The sequence below is a fragment of the Anthonomus grandis genome, chromosome 9 (genome assembly GCF_022605725.1).
Source record: "Anthonomus grandis grandis chromosome 9, icAntGran1.3, whole genome shotgun sequence".
Lineage (NCBI taxonomy): Eukaryota > Metazoa > Arthropoda > Insecta > Coleoptera > Curculionidae > Anthonomus > Anthonomus grandis.
In genome coordinates this window covers 25,159,151-25,178,613 of record NC_065554.1, presented here as the reverse complement: position 1 = coordinate 25,178,613, position 19,463 = coordinate 25,159,151, and the positions used below count along the sequence as shown (strand labels likewise).

The 19,463-nt window shown below is 30.9% G+C and overlaps 1 protein-coding gene across 1 annotated transcript in view; it reads left to right on the top strand.

Moving 5' to 3' along the window:
• The window catches only part of LOC126740475 (muscleblind-like protein 2), a 529,138-nt gene that overhangs the window by 295,966 nt on the left and 213,709 nt on the right, over positions 1-19,463 (top strand). The window lies entirely within an intron of this gene.

The following is a 19,463-nucleotide window of genomic DNA, read 5'->3' as shown; positions in this document are numbered from 1 at the left end:
GTACCGATAGGGCCGGTAGGGTAAATGTGATTGCTCGCTGCCCCTTTTATTTAATTAGCCATTTTGGGGTTTGGAAAGAGGTATAAAAACGGACCTCGTTAATATGGAGGGTCGAAATTGGGACGATAATTTAATTAGTGGATACATTATGCTAATTGATATTTGGATCAATATTAGGAAGTTTTACTATCCAATATAAACTATTATTAGCAATTGTAGACACGACCTTAAATTCCCAATTTTTTATTAACTCTAGGTGTCCAGAAATTTTAAGGGGTGATAGTTTTTTATGACCTATTGTAGCCTAATGTTGTCCATACAATGAGGAATTTGTAAAACTTCTTTAGAGTAATTGACGTTCTCTTAGAGAAGTCGACGTGATATTTAATTTTCCTGGGTTTATTTATTATTAAATGATTGTAAATTGTACCCAAATGCATCAAAATTTAGTTATCTTAAAATGCCTATTAAATGAATTTAATAGGATTTATTATTTTAAATGTGATCAATCAGCATTTGAATTTTAATCTAGGAATATCTATGTATTCCACATTTCTCCAAGTAGCCTCAGAATTATCTGTATTACTCCTGTTTAAAGCTTCTTCAACATTCGTCATTGTACTTTCCTATGAAACATCTTGTTGACGTGATTTTATTAAGGACTGGTCCACAACTTTTAGTCTTATTACAACCATAGAATCTATAAATAATAACTCTTAAGTTGATGCAGTCTATACAGACTTGTCGAAGGCTTTCCACAGCATTCTTACAGCAAATATTTCTCATCAAGTTTATCTCGTTTAACTATTCTTATCTCTTCCTATCTTACAAGTCGCTCTCAATATGTTGAATGCTTTCGACAGAGATTAAGTGAAGTAAAAGCTCCTTCAGATGTACCACAGGTAACCTCTACTCTTCAACTTGGATGTAGAAGTAAATAGTTTGTTATACTTTAATGGCAAAAAGTTATATCATTGAAGACTTCACTAAACCCCAGATAGCCATTAATTCAGTTAACAACTGCTGCAAGAAAGGCAATTTACCTCTAAATGTATTGTAGTTTACTGTACTTTAAAAAATAATTGTATTACTATCCAGTATAAAATTGAAGAGTAGATTCTACCTAGATCAACTCACTTTAAGGATCTGAAAGTTATTTTTAACAGCTCAGTTACATTCATTTCCATATATACAAAGGATATCATAAAAAGAAGTTTGTGCGATAGCCATTGATGGTTACCATTATTACCTAAATTATTAGGCAAACTTATTCAAACCTAAGATAAAGTTCGTAGGGAATATTATTAAGAATATTCTTGTTTTTGTTCCATAACAATATTCCTGTAAGTTTTTGAGATTTAGGACTTTAGGTGAATGGTCACTTTCGGATCCAACATTCTCTGCTACAGCCATTGAAGGTTGTCATTATATCATAAATTATTTGTCGGACTATATTGCACTCAAAAGAAAATGTATAGAGAATGTTCTGCAAAGTATTTTGCCGTTTGTTTCATAAAAATATTCCTATTAGTTTTTGAGATTTTGGATTTTAAACTACGTGGTTGCCCTACGATAAGATATTCTAATAACTAGTTAATATTTTCAAAACTATTAGTCAAACTTATTTAAACCTAAGATGAAGTTCATAGGGAATATTATTAAGAATATTCTCGTTTTTGTTTTAAAGATTCGGGACGTTAAGATGAGTGGTCACTTTCAGATCCAACATCCTCTGCTATAGCCATTGAATGTTGCCATTATTTCCAGAATTATTTGTCGAACTATCTACGTGGTCGTCTTTCGATAAGACTACAAAATCATGGTTTAATATTCTGTTGACGTATGTTTCGCCCTAATCATCTGCATCATCAAACCCACTATTATTAAAACTGAAAAAGCACAATATTTCACTTACTACAACAAACACAAACATATGATCTGCATGTATACATAAAAGTACAATAAACGATTAAAATTTTTAAAATATAGCCATGAATTGACATCTATAACTAGTTTAACGTAGATGGTGTCAATATAAGTAACGAGTGGGATAATTAATGTGGTTTATGGAAGATGTAGTCAATATCGTAGGAAATGGAGATAATGGGTTATTGTGGTTAAAAATTTAATTTTATCATTAACATACTCAAAGTTGGGGCGTTTTTTTACCTGAATACCCAGGATCTAATGTTTGTATTTTTTAATATTAATATTTAGTATAAGGTCTGGTGATGCCCTATTAGGCGAAATATATGTCCAAATTAAACTTTGATGTTGTAGATTTTAAGATGTTGATTAATTTATTTCCTAAAATTTTACATCTGCATTCTGAAGACAGCATGGATCATTTCTTTGACTTATGTTAATTTATTTAAAAATTACAAAAGAATTTTTTTTCTAGAATTTTTGAATTTTTTTTAAGTAGTTAGATTGTTCCAAAATTCCATTAAACAAAATATAAGTTATGTTTAATCTAGGAACTAGGAAACAGTTATTTCATTGGGTTATTTCAGAATTACAATAAAACCTTATTCATGAGATTTCAGGTTTTCTGAATTTCTTCAACTAGTCACAGATTTGTTTGTCATTACTCCAGTTTGATTCTAGTTAATTTAAATTTATTCAGTTTATTAAAATTTCATTAAGTAAGACATACTCTTTTCTCATTTCCGAACTTGTATATTTCCAGTTACTTAAATTACAGCAGACTTTTATTTCAGGAATTCTAGCTATTCCAAATATTTTAAAGTCCTATAATTGAAACCTTTGGTGCGACTGTCAAATCACAAAACAGTTGTACCACGTATTAAATATCTTTATTTTATTCTTGACACGTAGTTAAACTGTGACACGTATTAAATCTTAGTGTAGTTTTACTCTTCTCCCGAAGATGCTTACATCATTAACGAAACACGTGTTGTCAATAAAATAAAGAGGTAAATGGCTAAGGTGGCAACATCTTCCCAGAGATTGAAGAATTCTTAGGCGTGACACAAGATCAAGTTATCCCGACAAAGTACTACTTAAAAAATATAGTACAAGTTACCATATGGAAAAGGGGCATGAGAATATAGAAGATTTTCTCAATGGTGAAATCCTGAAAGATGCAAACGATAGAGTCTACTGGGCCAGACAAATCCAAAAATATAAGGAAGTACAATATAATAAACCAGACATTTTGGCGCCCAACACACACGAACAAACTATTACCTTAGAAGACATTTCAGTTTATTCTCCTATTAACATTTTGAAAAGTATTTACTGCTTGCTTGCAACATTTTTTCTTCTTGGAAATCACATTTGGAAATTCAGAAAAAATGGATTTCCTTCATGGGAATTAGATTTTACATAGAATATTGAGGCGCAATAGAAAATATTAACATGTTCAAAACCGCATGAAGTATTTTTATTATTACTATTTTATTTGATAACAGCCAAGAATTTACATTATCATTCGGATAAGTCGGCAACATCGATAATTTGACAGCTGAAAAACTTTGCTACATAATCATTTTTAAAAATTAGACAGAAGCCGATGCTACGAACATTTTGCCCAAATACTTAATGAAACGTTGTCAATATAACCTGAATTGTCCAATTAATTTTTAAATTACTTTTCTTTCATTAGGTGCCCTCTTGGTTCCAAAGTGTGACTTTCATTAAATCAATACGTAGTTTTGATATTGCAAATCTAAAGTAAAGAATCACTAAAGTATTTCAAGCAAGAATTCTTTTTTTTTCCAAAAGATCCTGGATGGATCCTTTAGCACAGGATAATAGTTCTGCAGGGACTAATATTTATATCAAGTATTGCATTAGTAGTAGGTATCAATTCTTTCTTTTTCTGCATTTTTCATAAAACCTCCACCTTTGTCTCTGTTTACTCAGTATTCTACAGTGCATCCACATTTCAAATGCTTCTATCCTCCTGGATCTTTTTCAATGTTCACATTTCCATTAAGTAGAAAAAAACCGACAACACGTAACATCTCGCAATGTGAAATTTAAGTTGAAAAAGTTCGCAAAACAAGTTCATTTTAGTAAATGTACTTGTAGCTTTCCTATTCTGTTCCTGACTTTTCAGTTAATTATATTTTCATACACGTTCAATTTTTTATTAGGGAAGTTTTGTGAATTTACATGCCACCACTAGTTTTGTTTTATTGATGTTAATTCATATTCTTTACTGCATTCTACTATTCTGTTCATAAGTATTGGAAAATCTTTAGCAAGAGATAGATCTTTATCTAGAGTAATTAAAGCCGTGTCATTGGCATATCTTAAGCTGTTTGTTGGGATATAATTTATTTGACTTCATCTTACGCTTCCGTTGTCTTGTTTTATTGATTATTTGGTAAATCTTAGAAATAATCCTTATATCGTTTTTATCCAAGCTTTTGCTGCCAGTAGTGTCATTAGACCATCGTAGCTTACTCTATCGAACGCTTTCTTATTAATTTCATATCTAGACATTTTTTGCACATGACATTACGTGCAAATAGTGCTTTTTTCCAAATCCATCACCAATATCCACAAACAATACCAAATGGCTTTTAAGGCTTTTACTAATATTTTATTTTCATTTAAATATCCCCAAAACTCCTCAAAAATAGTCAATAATAACAATATTGATTTTCAATTCAATTATCCCGCTCAAACTGAGCGATAAACCAGTAACACTGAATGACAAAAAGGCATAATGACCCCCAATTTTGGACAACATCAGGCCCTATGTGTAGCAATAAAACAAACGAGCGACCCAACCGATTCGACAATAACCAAAAAAAAAAAAGTCGAATTCCGCACTGTCTAGAGAATGCACGATGCTATCGACCCCTTTTTTTCTCTCATGTAATTAAAAGATAAATTTTTGTAAGTTTGAGCGCCATTTTTACTACGCCGCACTAAATATAAATTAACCAGAGCACTAGTAGATGTTAAATGGTGCGTGCTTTAAAACCTTGAAAATCGAAATTAAGCCCTCGATTGAAAAAACAGAATCCCCCTGATAAAGAGAGAGAGTGAAAGAGCAAAAGAAGGGGCACACACTCAGTTTTAAATTCGTTTTCCACAAAGGGTATATACGGTTTAATGAGAGCTTTCTTTGGTAAAAAACGCTGCGGAGAGTTTTCGGAGAGCCTTTTAAAGTTGATCAGCGACGTAATCGGGCACGGCCATTGATTTTAATTGGTTAATCTGGTTCGGTTATGAATTTTTAAAAGCATTGCGATCGAGAGGGAGAAAGTTCTTTTTTTTAATTTAGGTTATCGAAGTTTTGCAGAGGAATTTAATTTTTAAATTCGGTTAAAGGCTTATTACATTATTACATTATTACATTTTTGTAATGTCTGATTAAAATGGGTTTTTTTGAAGGAATAAATTAGGCCACGTAATATAGATACAATTCGGAAAAAATTTAGTAAAGGAAATATGCAACATTAATTACTAAATCAGTTTGGACCAGAAGGAAATCCAATATATAAAAAGCTGATAAACATTCTTACTTTGGAGATATTTAATTTATATGTTGCTTATATGTAGTAGGTGGCTAAAAATGTCAACTACGATTCATAACACGCAAAATATTCGAAAAAGGACTTTCCAAGTACAAAAGCTACTGAAATACCATTACTCTCCTATAAGATACTATACTGAGGCTCTACTCTTTTTTTACAAATGTATTAAACGCAACCACTAAGGCCTCAAAAATTACTCATTAAACTGACATATTTTAAATGTACAGAAATTTATTTAACAAAACCTGCCACGTCACAAACAGTTCACAAGTTCCAACAAGACAAAACAAGGCGACCCTGTGGCAAATCAGCTACTTAGAGCTCTTAAGCCAGTCGGTCTGACAGGCAAAATTAATGGAAAAGATGGCATCGCCTGCCGCCGCTTGTCAGCTCGCTGATGCAAGCCATTTTCTATTGGAAAAACCGCCTAGTCATAAAAATGGAAACTTTGATGATGGTTTTCCGATCGATTAACATATATGCGGTTTTAATAGACGTATTTAATGGATATTGTAAGTTATAGCTGCGGAGATAATAATCTTTTAATTTAATGGATTTTATGGCCCAACGGTTTGTGACGGAATAATGGCGCAGTCCAGTAGGATAACTTGTAGTTAATTAGGTTGCATGTTTTTAAAGTTTGATAGAGAACTAGCAACATAATGGCCGATAAAGAACAGGTCACCAATAATTTTCATTTAGTTTAGTAGCTTAAGAGTTTATCATGAAAAAGTTGCTTATAGATAATTATTAATATACTTTAATGACCTAGGTTGTTTGAAATTGAGTGGCAATGTCTTTAAATAAAATGTCTTATAATAAGATTTATTTTCCAGAAATTTAAGCCATTCAGATCCGAATTTCATTTAATTTTACGATCATGAATTCTTAAAAAAAAATTTAAACAAGTTATAAATGACCTTAATGACTCCAGTTTAGTGAATCTGCAATGCCTTTAAGTAAAATTTAATTTTATTCCAGGAGCCTATTCCAAATTACTCGTGTGAGTTTTTACCAAATAATTTATGTTACTTCCAAAGTTATGTTTCGGCATACTCCAATTCACTTCGACATTAACTAATTAAATATATGCGCTTTTAATAGAAGCATTAATAGATAATGCCTGGTAAAGCTTCGAAGATAATAATATTTTAATATAATGGATTTATATGGCCTAACAATACGTAATGGAATAATGGCGCAGTCAAGTAGGTTGAATGTTTTCAAAAAATAACTTAAAAAAAAATCGAGAAAAAGCAGCAAAATGGCAGATAAATATTAGTTGAAATAATTAGAGAATAGTTGTGAATTTTAGTTGAACTTAGCATCTAAAGGGTTTATAATGAAAAAGTGGCGCAGTCTTGTAGGATAAATTGCATTTATTGAAACTTTTAAACGAATATGATTATTAATATACCTTAATGACCCAGATTGTTGTAAATTGCCTGACAATATCCTAAAATAAAATATTATCTGTAAAGTGATAATGCCTTATAATAACATTTTTTTCCCAAGAATTTAAGCCATCTCAAGTAAAACATCATATATTATTATCGTTAAATATATAATTATTCGACGACTTTTTAGTAAGTTTTTGGTTTTGGTATACTTATGAACCGTATATGGTCAAGGTATATTTATAAAACTGTTGAATATATGTATATGATATACTATTCTGTTTAGAAAAGTGAGAAAATTTGACACGAGATTGACATATCTAGACTCTTGTAAACTCGATTACTACACCTCAAATATTTGATTAAATTCTTTTGAAAAATCACTGTGTTTCGTCGATATTATCCAATCTAATAACGAGGTTTTTATGCTAAATATTTATATGTATAAAAAATTATATCAAATTTAAATAAACAGTGTTAATAAATTAAATATTGAGTATATATTTTCTGCAAAAATATTGTTTTTTATTAAAACAACCCTTACCCCCCACCCACCCCAAACATTTTCCCCGTGAGAAATTCTTTTGAAACATCACCATTTTTCGTTTATAATATTTAATCTATTAGCGCTGCTTTTGTATTAAATATTTCTTAATAAACATATATAATTTCAAATTTAAAGAAACAAACTGTGTTATTAGATTAATTATTAACGAAAAAACTAGTTGTTATTCACGTGTATGATTATGGAAAACAATGATTTTTGAAAACAATTTCTTACTGGTAAGTTGTGTAGGGTGGGTGGGGGGGTAAGGGTAGGGTTAATAAAAGCGGTTTTTTATCATATACGATTCTATTTACACATGAAAGAAAATTTTAGCAATTAAAAAAATTTACAAGAGATTTACATAGTATCACTTTTACACTCTATCATTACACCTCAAAAATGTGTTAAAATGACCTCGATATCACATATATGCCACTGTGTAGGATACGATATACTTTTCATACACGAGGATATCTTATAGCATAATAATGGAATATCATACATAATTAAATTTTGAAAAAAATAGAAAATACATTAACGTGTATGAAACAATAATTATACTAAATAAGACATACAATGAAAAATACAAATTTGTTAAAAAATGCACTTTTTTTAATTAAATAATATTTACGGTAAACCTATAAATCCGTTATGTACGCCATTGGTAAAAAAAAAATTTTTTGCGTCTACAACATTCGTTAGTTATTTGAAAAAAAATCTCATTTCATTTAACGAATTTTATAAACGTCTTGTATTAATATGTAATATTAATACACGTCTCCTATTAATATATAATAAACCTTCTTTTATCACCCGCATATTTTATCAGATATTTATAGTTGAAGCTTAACCAAATATGTACCATCTGATTTAAACCAAAAATAAACGTTTATTTACCTATCATGTGTTGCTTGGGATTCCGAATTACTCCAAGCTGTCTCAAACCAAACCAAATGACTTTAATTGGAATTGCGTGAAAATGCCCTGAAAAAAATAAAATAAAATTTATTTTTTTTTAATTAAATGTTATTTTAGTATCATGGATTCTTCCACAACGTTTGATATAAATGATTTTAATATATCCACTTAAAAATGATTCCTAAATGCCTTTAAGTAAATTATAATTTTTTTCCAGGGGCTTTTTTCATGTTAGTTCTTCCAAAATAGCTTTAAACGAAAAAACTGTTTTGCTTGGCATACTGCAATCCACTTCGGCACCAAGCAACTTGAAAATGAGTACAAAAATTCATTGAAAATTATTCCACGTTATTTCAAATTGCTCCAAGTCAGTATAAATTGCCTTGAAATTCCTCTAAATGAGAAGAACTTTTATCCGACTTGGTTAAGTTTTGATTTGATCCAAATAAATTATCAATTCGTGCTATTCCAAAAACCCACTGCATAATTCAAATGCTTTCATCAATAAATATGGTGCGAAACTTGGCTACAAATTATATAAACTGCCTTTAGTTCTAATAAAAGAATCAATAACTTTAGGACCCTTCTTCTGATCGAAGCCGATATCCTCTATATCATTTTATTTACGAAAATGAAACCCCTATCGCGTTTCCGCAAGTCCCGAAACAAAACCCTTCGCTTCCTCCACGGTTCGTTCGACTGCAGCAGTCTGCACAAACGATAAAAGGTCAGCGGACCCATTGTTGGTTTTACTAATTGCAACAGCTGTCGGGCGGTGTGCGATTTCCGTTTTAGACCAGCAACGATAACAAAAAAAAAAGACGAACTGAAAAAACACACTTTTTGCACGACCGAGTATATTAAATTACCGCAAATATTGAAAGAGAGAGAACGAGAAGGATATCGTAAAGATGGTCGGCGACGGCTCCCTATCAGATAACGAGACAGTAAAAGAAGAAAGGAAAACAATAAAAATTGTCGCGTGCGTATTTAAACACGCAAAACATCAACTGCGGGTCTTATGTACCTAAAACGACCGAATTTCCGGCATTCGGTTCTCGGAATCGATCTGTCAATGTCACCCCCGCGAATATTTATGATACGATGAATGAAATGCGTAAAGACAGCTCGTTGTAATGGCCTTGTAACTCATTGTTTATATAATGGAGATTTATGATGGGGAATTGAGGGAATACAACGACTTAAGGTTCTTCTGGGTTAGGTGTTCCATTGAACCTCCTGTAAAATCTATATAGCAGAAAAAAAAACAGATGGAATCACGAACGGGAGTTAACAACCAATTTGCGGAATCAGTGATTACTTATGTTTTTTTTGGTTCTCTGGTTACCTTGCCCTGAAGAAGCTAATAAGAAGAAACACGTGTCGGCAGGTACTACCTTTGTTTCTTCTGTTTTACGTCTTAAATTAATAACCTTATTTTGATTGAGCAGCTTATGGGTTTATAATGAAAAAGTGGTGCAGTCGAGTAGAAGGATATAAAGGAAGATAATTATTGCGTCTGAAATGAATGATTGCTATTGAACATTTTTCATCTTTCACTAGTTATTTTCCATTGATCCTTGATCACGGGAAAATAACTAATCATCCGGTGATCAATTTTTAGATATTGACCCAGTGTGGTAGTTATTCCAAAGTCAAGGTAGTCCCAGAATAGCTTGAGTGATTTCAAGTATCTACAAGCTTTCATATGGATTATTTTGAGACAGTTTGGAATAATGTGGAGTGAGTATCCAGTTACAGCAATAAAATAGGCTGCAAGGTAGACCCAGAAAAGCTTGAGCGGTTCCAAATATCCTCAAGCTTCCTTTAAATTATCCCAAAATGCATTTTAATGAAATAAATTTGAATTTTACTCCAGGAACATGGAACTATCATTTGAGCCATATTGACAAATTTTTTCACTGTTATAAATTCCTTTAAAACCTCCAATTAATCCTGTCTTTTTCTTTTCCAGGTATGTTATTCATCTAGTTAACCAGAGCGTTTAGGTAAGTTTACCTTGAACAAATTCAGCAACTACTCCCTTCACCAATATGACCTAGTGGCACACAGCTCGGCGTCGGAGCGTCTAGACGCCCAGCGACGCCGACGACGACGACGTCGCTTTTTAGTACAATACCATCGTGTGTAATTGAGAAAGCATCGCCCCAAAGTGGCGTGGGACATGCGATTTCCTCGATCCATCCGGTTTTTCACGTATGAGTTTTCCAATTATCATCGGTCATATTTATTTAACTATGAATGGGAATATTATTCAATAGCTGAGTTACAGTTATGGAGAATATCATAGAAAACTGGCATGTCTCCCAGATTTCTTCTGGTATAGAGTTGTTAAATGTAAAACCTCCTTGATTTGATAATAAGTGAAGATTTATGCTGTATGCCATAGTCTTTTTTTGGAAGAAATGTGTATTCAATTCTCCCTCGATATTTTTAATATGGATATTGTAAGAAGGGGACATATATGAGCCACATTACAAGTGAGGACTCATAAAGGAATAATTAAGCAGCCAAATGGAGTCAGTGCTCTGAAAATCTCGACAACATCTCTTGATAAAACGCATTTGAAGTTCGTTAAAGTGATTTCAGATATGTGGGGTATAAAACCCAGAACTTTTATGTATGAAACAAATTTAAGGCTATTGTAATTGATGTAGTAAGAATTATCAATAATATACCCACTTCTACTGAATCAGGCGATTTTACTTCAAGGTACATCATTAGCTGATTAGCAAAAAGAAGCTAAGAACACTGATGGAAACATTGAGAGACGTCGTTGATATAAATATTAAATAGGAAAGGTCAAGTGTGACCCTTGTGGCACATTCGATGGCACAAGAACTCTCTAGATTGATAACCTTGCAGTCAAGAGTTCTATCAATCAAGTACAATTCAATCCATTGCAGCAAGAATCAATTAACATCCATTCCCTTTATTTTACATAGCAAAATTTGGTGATTGATCCTGTCGAAGGCCTTTGAGATGTGTACAAGGCATGGATCTGAAAATCTTCCTCAAGGAAACTGGTCAGAAACCCAGTAGACTTGAAAAGATTTACATCAGTAGAACAATCAGCAGTAAAGTCAAACTGTTGATTGATAAGTTGTGACTAAAGAGAGCGAGTCATAACATCACAAATAAAACTCCCAAACATCTTAACAGGTCACATAGTAATCGTCACTATTTTTATGAATTGGAGTTATGGAACTGGTCTGTCAGCGGAAAGGACAAAATCCTGATCGAAGGGATAAATTAAATATGAGAAGATAAATAATTCTATTGAATGTAAATTGTTAAAAACAACGGTTCTTTGGGAACTGGACAAGCTCTCTGGCTATTTATTTCAGAAAAGTAATACAAGAATAGGATCATTTGCTATCTCAGGATCAGAGGACATAGTAGTGCCTCTATAGAAAATTTCGTTTGAAATCTGAACTTTATTTCTCTTGGATCTCACAGAAATTCGTCAATTTAGAATTGAGAAAAATCTAAATCCTGCGTCACCTGTTTAGTCAATTGACCTAAAGTTTCTGATGTAATAAGTCTTACCTACAAGTTTAGTGTGTTCAGTTTTTAGAGGTGGATGATGCCTATCCAACGACAATGCAGTCCTTTCTTCAGCCCAGATACAGGGTATGAAGAAAGCACATTATTAAAGTTTCATTGGTGAGGCCATTGAACAAATTTTATCGTTTGTCCATGTGCATTGAAGTATGCGACCCAATAGGCAAATGTGACAATGAGTTTTTCGTAGAGCTTGTCCAGATTGTCGTTGAACGTTCCATAGCATTCAAATAAGGAACAAAAAGATCCTGCTGTTACTAACAAGTAAATACAATGTTATGAATCCTAATTTGATACCGTGCATTTTCAGACTGAAATAAAAAGTCGTGAGGGTGGCGGTGTCGTAAAATCGATCTGTAGCAGTGAAGAACGATCGCGAATTATCCTGAAGGAGGGGGTCCCATGCCTTAATAGGATTTGTATTCCAGAGTTGGCAAGCGTAATTACGGTCTCGGAATGACTGAGAGATTTGTTTTAGTTAGATATACGTTCTCTTGCTCCATTCCCCCATCATCATCGTCGTCGTCTTTTCGTCCTGCCGGTCCCTTCGAACGCACTAAATCAGTTTTCCCGGACGGAGGAGTCATTTTCTTCCCTCTTTGAGCGCATTATACAAATTGGACTTGTAATAAACTTGTAATATTGTCATAATTTATTGGGTTGTATGATTAAATTTTACTCTTGTTTCGGTTTCTTTTGTATCTCGGTTTCGGAATTTATCTTTTTGTTTCATTATATGAAAATAATTTGGCTTAGTTTGCAGATGATACCGTTATATTGTTTGAAGGGGCAAGGTTTTTTTTGCCAGAAAAATTATTTATGAAGCATACTTTCCATCTGATTCCAAACCTGAAAATGAGCTAAATATGTTTTTAAAGTCTATAATATCTCTTTTCATTGCTTTATTAATTGCTACCTGAATCAGTTGGAAATTAATTTTTTCCTGATGTACCTTATGATATTTGGACCTGCATCTTTTCTCACGACTTGGCACTGAAAATGTTTATCTTTTTTTTTTCTGGAAATCTTGATTTCCAGAAATTCATTTTTTGCCTTTTTCCTGAAATGAAAATTCTTCATTGACTCTTGATTTTTATTGCATTATATAGACACAAAAAATTTCTAAAATTTATCAAAATTTCAATTTTGTTTCTCGTTTTTCCATGCATAAAAATTTTCATCAAAATTTCAATTTTTGCTCGTATTTTCCTATAACGAAAAAATTTGGTAAAATTGCAATTTTTTGCATTTTTGGGCCTAATAATTTTTACCAACTTTGATCTCTGGTACGAAAATATTCCCAAAATTAAGACTTTTCATGTTTCTAATTTTCATGTTTTTTCTAAGACAAAAATTTTCCTGAAATTACAATAAGTTTCTTGTTTTTCCAGGCACGATTTTTTTTTGTTGGCTTTATACTGGAATAAATAATTTTGTCATGTTTTGAATTTTCATATTTTTTTTTTCAAAATTAGGAATTTCAATTTTTATTAAATTTTTTTTTTTCAAAAATTATGATTTTAAATTATTTTTTGTATTTTCTATGCGCTTATTTCATTTAATTAGAATATTTCTCATATTATCTCTTTAATTTCTAAATTTAGAAATTGTGTTAAATATTTGTTTTTTTTTAATTTAGTTGCGAATTACACCTTAATAATCAATTCTTAAAAGGAATTCATTTCACGCAAAATAATTAAATGCGACTAGTATTTGCGAAAACATTACCTTTGTAACTATGCCAGAATGAATGATTTTATTCGTGATTTTGTATATCTTTTAGACTCCCGCGGATAATACCATAGAAATTGAAACGTTAACTAAAATATATAAATCGATCGTTTGAAATAGTTTTTTCGAGTTATATCAGACAAAAAAATGAAGCAAGTTCAAAAAAAGTTGACTAATATAGAACTATAGATTTTTTTGCGTACCCTGTTATCACAACGGTGAAATCTGCATTAGTTAACCGGTATTTCTACGATTTAAAAAATTTAAAAAATAATAGTGCTTAAATGTTAGTTTAATTAAACTTGTAATTAACCTAATATTTGAAATGCTAAATCAATGTTTGTCAACTATTTGAATCAATAGACGAAAATAGTTTGCTTAAGGATGAAGCAGCATTAATTTGATACCAAGTAAATATTAATTGATAACGACTTATTGCTTGAATTATTTCTTTAATTTTAAATGAAAATATATGGAAAATGGCTAGAGACACCCTATAGGTTCTTTTAAAAGCTTTTGTGTTGAATCAACAATTTTCAAAATGACTAACTTAAAAATGTTGATTCAAGCGATTATTTGTTCTTAATGTATGATTCCTGTTACTGAAATTATAATCTCATGTTACTGAAATCATAATTCAATCTTATGGAACCATGTTCTTTCATGGTCCCATATTCTTTTTACTTCTTCAGTTAGTAGCAGATGTTATTGCATTTTATCTGTTTTTTATTAATACTGTGTCTGTTCTATTAGCTGCTACTCTCTTAATAATTAGTATTGGTCTGTCATAGCACAAGGAGCATATTTTATGATTTATGGAGCATAATATTTGGAACTGAATCTGTTCTTACACACTGAATTTTTTTCCTTTTTTTCTGAAAATCTTGATCCAATTTTTCGATTTTTCAATTTTTTTCTCCAATACGCAAAAGTGTTCAAAATTATGAATTTCTTGTATTATGTAGACACAAAAATCTTCCAAAATATTGAATTATTCCCTTTTTCAGGCATAAAAATTTTTTACCAAAATTTTAATTTTGTTTCTCCTTTTTACATGCATGAAAATTTCCATCAAAATTTCAATTTTTGCTCAAATTTTCCCAAAACGAAAAAATTTGGCAAAATTGTAATTTTTTGCATTTCGATCTCTGGTACGAAAATATTCCCAAAATTTAGACTTTCTTGATTTTCATGTTTTTTCCAGACACAAACATTTTCTTAAAATTCTAATAATTTTCTTGTTTTTCCAGACACGATTTTTTTTTTGCTGTCTTTATTCTGGAATAAATATTTTTATCAGATGTTTTGAATTTTCATTTTTTTTTTCTCAAAATTATTAATTTCAATTTTTGTCTCATTTTCCAGGCTCGAACATTTGGCTGATTTTTTCTTATATTATCTGTTTAATTTATAAATTTAGAAAATTTAGAGATTGTGTTAAATGTGAGTTTTTTTTTTTAATTTAGTTACGAATTACACCTTCATAATTAATTTTTGAAAGAAATTCATTTTAACTAAAGAACATTCACTTTCAATTGAACGTAATTATTACTTTTACTGTTTGTATATTTAACCTTTGTAACTACGCTATAATGTTTATTTTTTAAATTTATTTGACTTTTTTTAAAGTCCCAAGGATAATCCTATAGAGATTGAAACGTCGACTAAAGTAGAAATAAATCGATCGTTTGAAATATCAGACAAAAAATTAATCACGTTCATGAAAAGTCTAATAATATAGAACCTTCATTAGTTTAAGGTTGAAATGCTGAATCAATGCTTGTCAACTATTTCAATCAATAGACAAAGATAGTTTGATTAAAGATGAAGCAGCATTAATTTGATACCAAGTAAATATTAATTGATAACGACTTAATGCTTGAATTAATTTTTTTTTTTTAATTTTAAAAGAAAATATGCGGAAAACGGCTAATGACGCTCTATAGGTTCTTTCAAAAGTTTTTTTGCTGAATTAACTATTTTCAAAATGACTAACTTAAAAATGTTGATTCAAGCGATTCATTTTTCTTAATGTATGATTCCTGTTACTGAAATTATAATCGGTACGATCTTTATTCTTTCATGGTCCCATATTCTTTTTACTTATACTTACAGTTAGTAGTAGATGTTATTGCATTTTATCTGTTTTTTATTAATACTGTATCTGATCTATTAGCTGCTACTGTCTTATCAATTAGTATTGGTCTGTCATAGCACAAGGTGTGTGTGTGTGTCAAAAACCTTATTCTAGGTCGTCTGTGTAATATGGTTTGTCAATTTTACTCGGCTGCAGCTTAAGATTTCAATGTGGATGATAAGTGTAATTTTCGTATTATCGTAATTATTGTATTTTTTTTATTATGTATCTCATGTAATTAAAAGTATTAAGTACTTATCTTATATGGCGAGTAAATATTCTGTCTTCTGTCTCTGGGTTTAGCATATAAAATACATGCATTTATTAACATGCAAAAATCCTGATGCATCCTCATTCTAGAAATAGCACTTACGTTTTAAAACGCTTTGAAAAGCAACAGTTCACAGGAAAAATTCCTCTGTTCCCGTCATATAAACCCGTCAAGCATTTTCGTTGAATTCCTATTACAAAACATGCCCTAACAACTTGTCGCGAGCAGTTCTCCCCTCACTCTTTATTCCACGAATTTCAATGACACGAACGGCCACAACAAGTGCGGACATCAACAAAAAATTAAAAAGAAAAAAAAATTAAAAACCTCCATCAGGCAGGCATCCATCCATCCAGGAAACTTTGATATATCCGAGCCGTTCCGTTCGGTGAAAATCACATCGGGTCGAAAAAAGTGGAAATCCCCGACAGAAAGGCATTAATTAACTGGCACCGGGACCCCATTGCTGCTGCTGCTGCTGCTGCTGCTGCTGACTCCTGATTGCCTAGATCGATGCAATCGCGGAGTAGCCAGTAATCGGGATGCCAATGTGCTGCGAAATTTGACAGATGACGGGCAAACCAGCCTGGACCGAGGGGGGAACATTAAAAAAGCGTTAGGGCGATCCGTGATGCTCGGTTACGCGAACCAACCCGTTTGATGGAAAGGGAGGGCTGTTTTGATTTATTGTTACTGGAAAGGAATTCATATTATACTATGGAAATTTGGAAATTATCACCGTTTAACCAAATCTTATATGATTGTGAGAGTGTTCTCTGTAGAAGCTATTCACCATAAAAACAGTAATTAAAATAGGCTTTCATTAATTATTTTAAAAGTTAGAAAAAACTAAATATTAATAAATAAATTAACATAAAAGAATCTTTGTCTACCTTCGATAGGCGAAGTCTAGCAAATTTCGCTGTTCTCACTTAACTATGTCAAGTTCCACATAATTTGATAAGATATATATGTATGTCGTAAAAGTTATATGTTAGTGATGCGAAGTATAAAAAAAAAGTTATTGTTTATTATGTGTGATTTATGTTATGATTGTTCAAAGTATAATCACATATGCGCCCATCTACATATATTGTTCTGTTGCTATTAGTATATATGTAATCGACAAAAAAGCTTCTTTACAATAAACAGCCTTGAAAAGAACGTAAATAAACGTCGGCACCTTTTTGATTTCTTGTCCTAAACCCGCGAACTCCATCTACGATAAATATTATTTTAATTAGATACCCACCTTTGAATTATCCTTTTTTATATAGGTAATAAAAATTCAAATGTGCATTTCACCACAAATCACCAAGTTCATAGTTCCTTGTCCATTTGCTTGTATGTCCATAAAAAATTGTTGGGACTTTTGTTGACATTTTGTCCGGAATTAACATGAAAATTAAAAAAATTGATTGAAAAAATATTCAATTTTCTAAGAACAAAATGTCCATATTTCTGAGACTAAGTTACTGAGTTAAAAATTTATACAAAATGACAAGGATACAAGTTCCTTTAATAAAATCATTGGACACGTAATTCACCGATGGAAAAATCCTCGAAAATTTTTAATAAATGTTTGGAAAAAAATTGAATTTTCTAGAAACAAAATACGCATATCTCTAAAAATAAAAAAACTATAGAATTTAAGATTAGCATACGGATTCTTTTAACAAAATTATTCGATGCCTATTTCATCGTTTTTTTCCAAAAAAAAATTAAAATGCAAAAATCTTGGAAAATTTTTAAAACATGCTTGGAAAAAAATTGAATTTTCTAGAAACAAAATACGCATATCTCTAAAAATAAAAAACTAGAGAATTAAAAATTGACATACGGATTTTTGTTTTAAATTATTCGATGCCTATTTCATGGTTTTTTTCCCAAAAAAAAAATTAAAAATTGACAAATCCTTGGCAATATTAAAAACATTAATTGCGAAAACATTTAATTATATGAACAGAATGCCCATATCTCTAAAACTAAATAGTTTAGCGTGTAAAAAATTAAAACACAAATTCCTCTTATAAAATCACTAGACACCTATTTCAGCGTTTTTCTCCAATATTTTTTTCAAATGGAGAAATATTTTAAAATTGAAAGAGAAATGCTTGAAAAAAAATGAATTTTCTCAGAACAATATACCCAAATATCTAAAAATAAAGAAGTTAGACAGTGAAAAATTAAAATACATTTCTCTCTTAAAATATCTATAGACACCTATTTCAGTGATAATTTTTTAAAATGGAGAAAACCTTGGAAAATTAAATAAAAAAAATTCTTTAGAAAAATAGTTAACATTCCAAGAGCATAATGCCCACTTCTCTGCAAATAAGAAAGCTTAAAATTCGTTTAATAAAATCATGAACCCCTGTTTCAGCTTTTCTTTTAATTTTTTTTTTATTCTATTAATTCTTTTTTCTTTAGGTTCTTTTTATTTTAATTATCCAGGTATTATCTGAAATCAATAAAAAAAAATACATTCCGAAAATTCAAGTTGGGAATGTATATTTTTTTTTTGTTGAAAGTCCAGTCAGTTAATAACGTTGTTATTGTATCATCAAACCAGGTGCAATTAGTAAAAATATAATCATCCCTAAAGTAAACCAAACTTGGGTCCAACATTTTATAACCTGCTGCCAAATGAAATAAGGCAAAGTAAATTCATAAAAAAATAAAATGCCTCAGTTTCTCATCATGATAAAGCAAATAAAACTACATTTGTAAGCTAGAAATTCTTGTCTCATTTTGGGCTTTTGTTGATTACATTTATGTAAATAAACTATAATATTAGGACAGCAATTAAATTTATGAGAAACTAGTTTAAGCATAAATGGAACCATTGTTATATTATACAATTAAAAAATTAAATGAACTTACCTGAAGTGAACTTCAATTTTAATTATATTAGGCCTCGTCGAAGTAAATAAGATCAATTGTAGTACCTCTATTTCCTGAGTCAGACCACACAATTCAAAGCTAAAAATAAAAAGTTTTGACAACATCGCCTTCTGTCGGTACCCCCGCTGTCCCGTCCGTCGAGCCTCATTTCTTCAAAGCCATATTGTTGCATAAACATATGGGATTTTTTATCGGGATCTGGGTGGGCCCTTATTTACTTCGACGAGGCCTAATATAATTAAAATTGAAGTTCACTTCAGGTAAGTTCATTTAATTTTTTAATTATATTAGGCCTCGTCTCCGTAAATAAGATCAATTGTAGATGTTTAAAGCAAAAATGCAACAATATTATGCTTTTACAACTTATATATATTAGGTAGAAAAAGCGAAAAACACAGAATAACTAAATAGCAATTACTATCACTAATTTAAATACCTAATTAGTGTAAGTACAAAA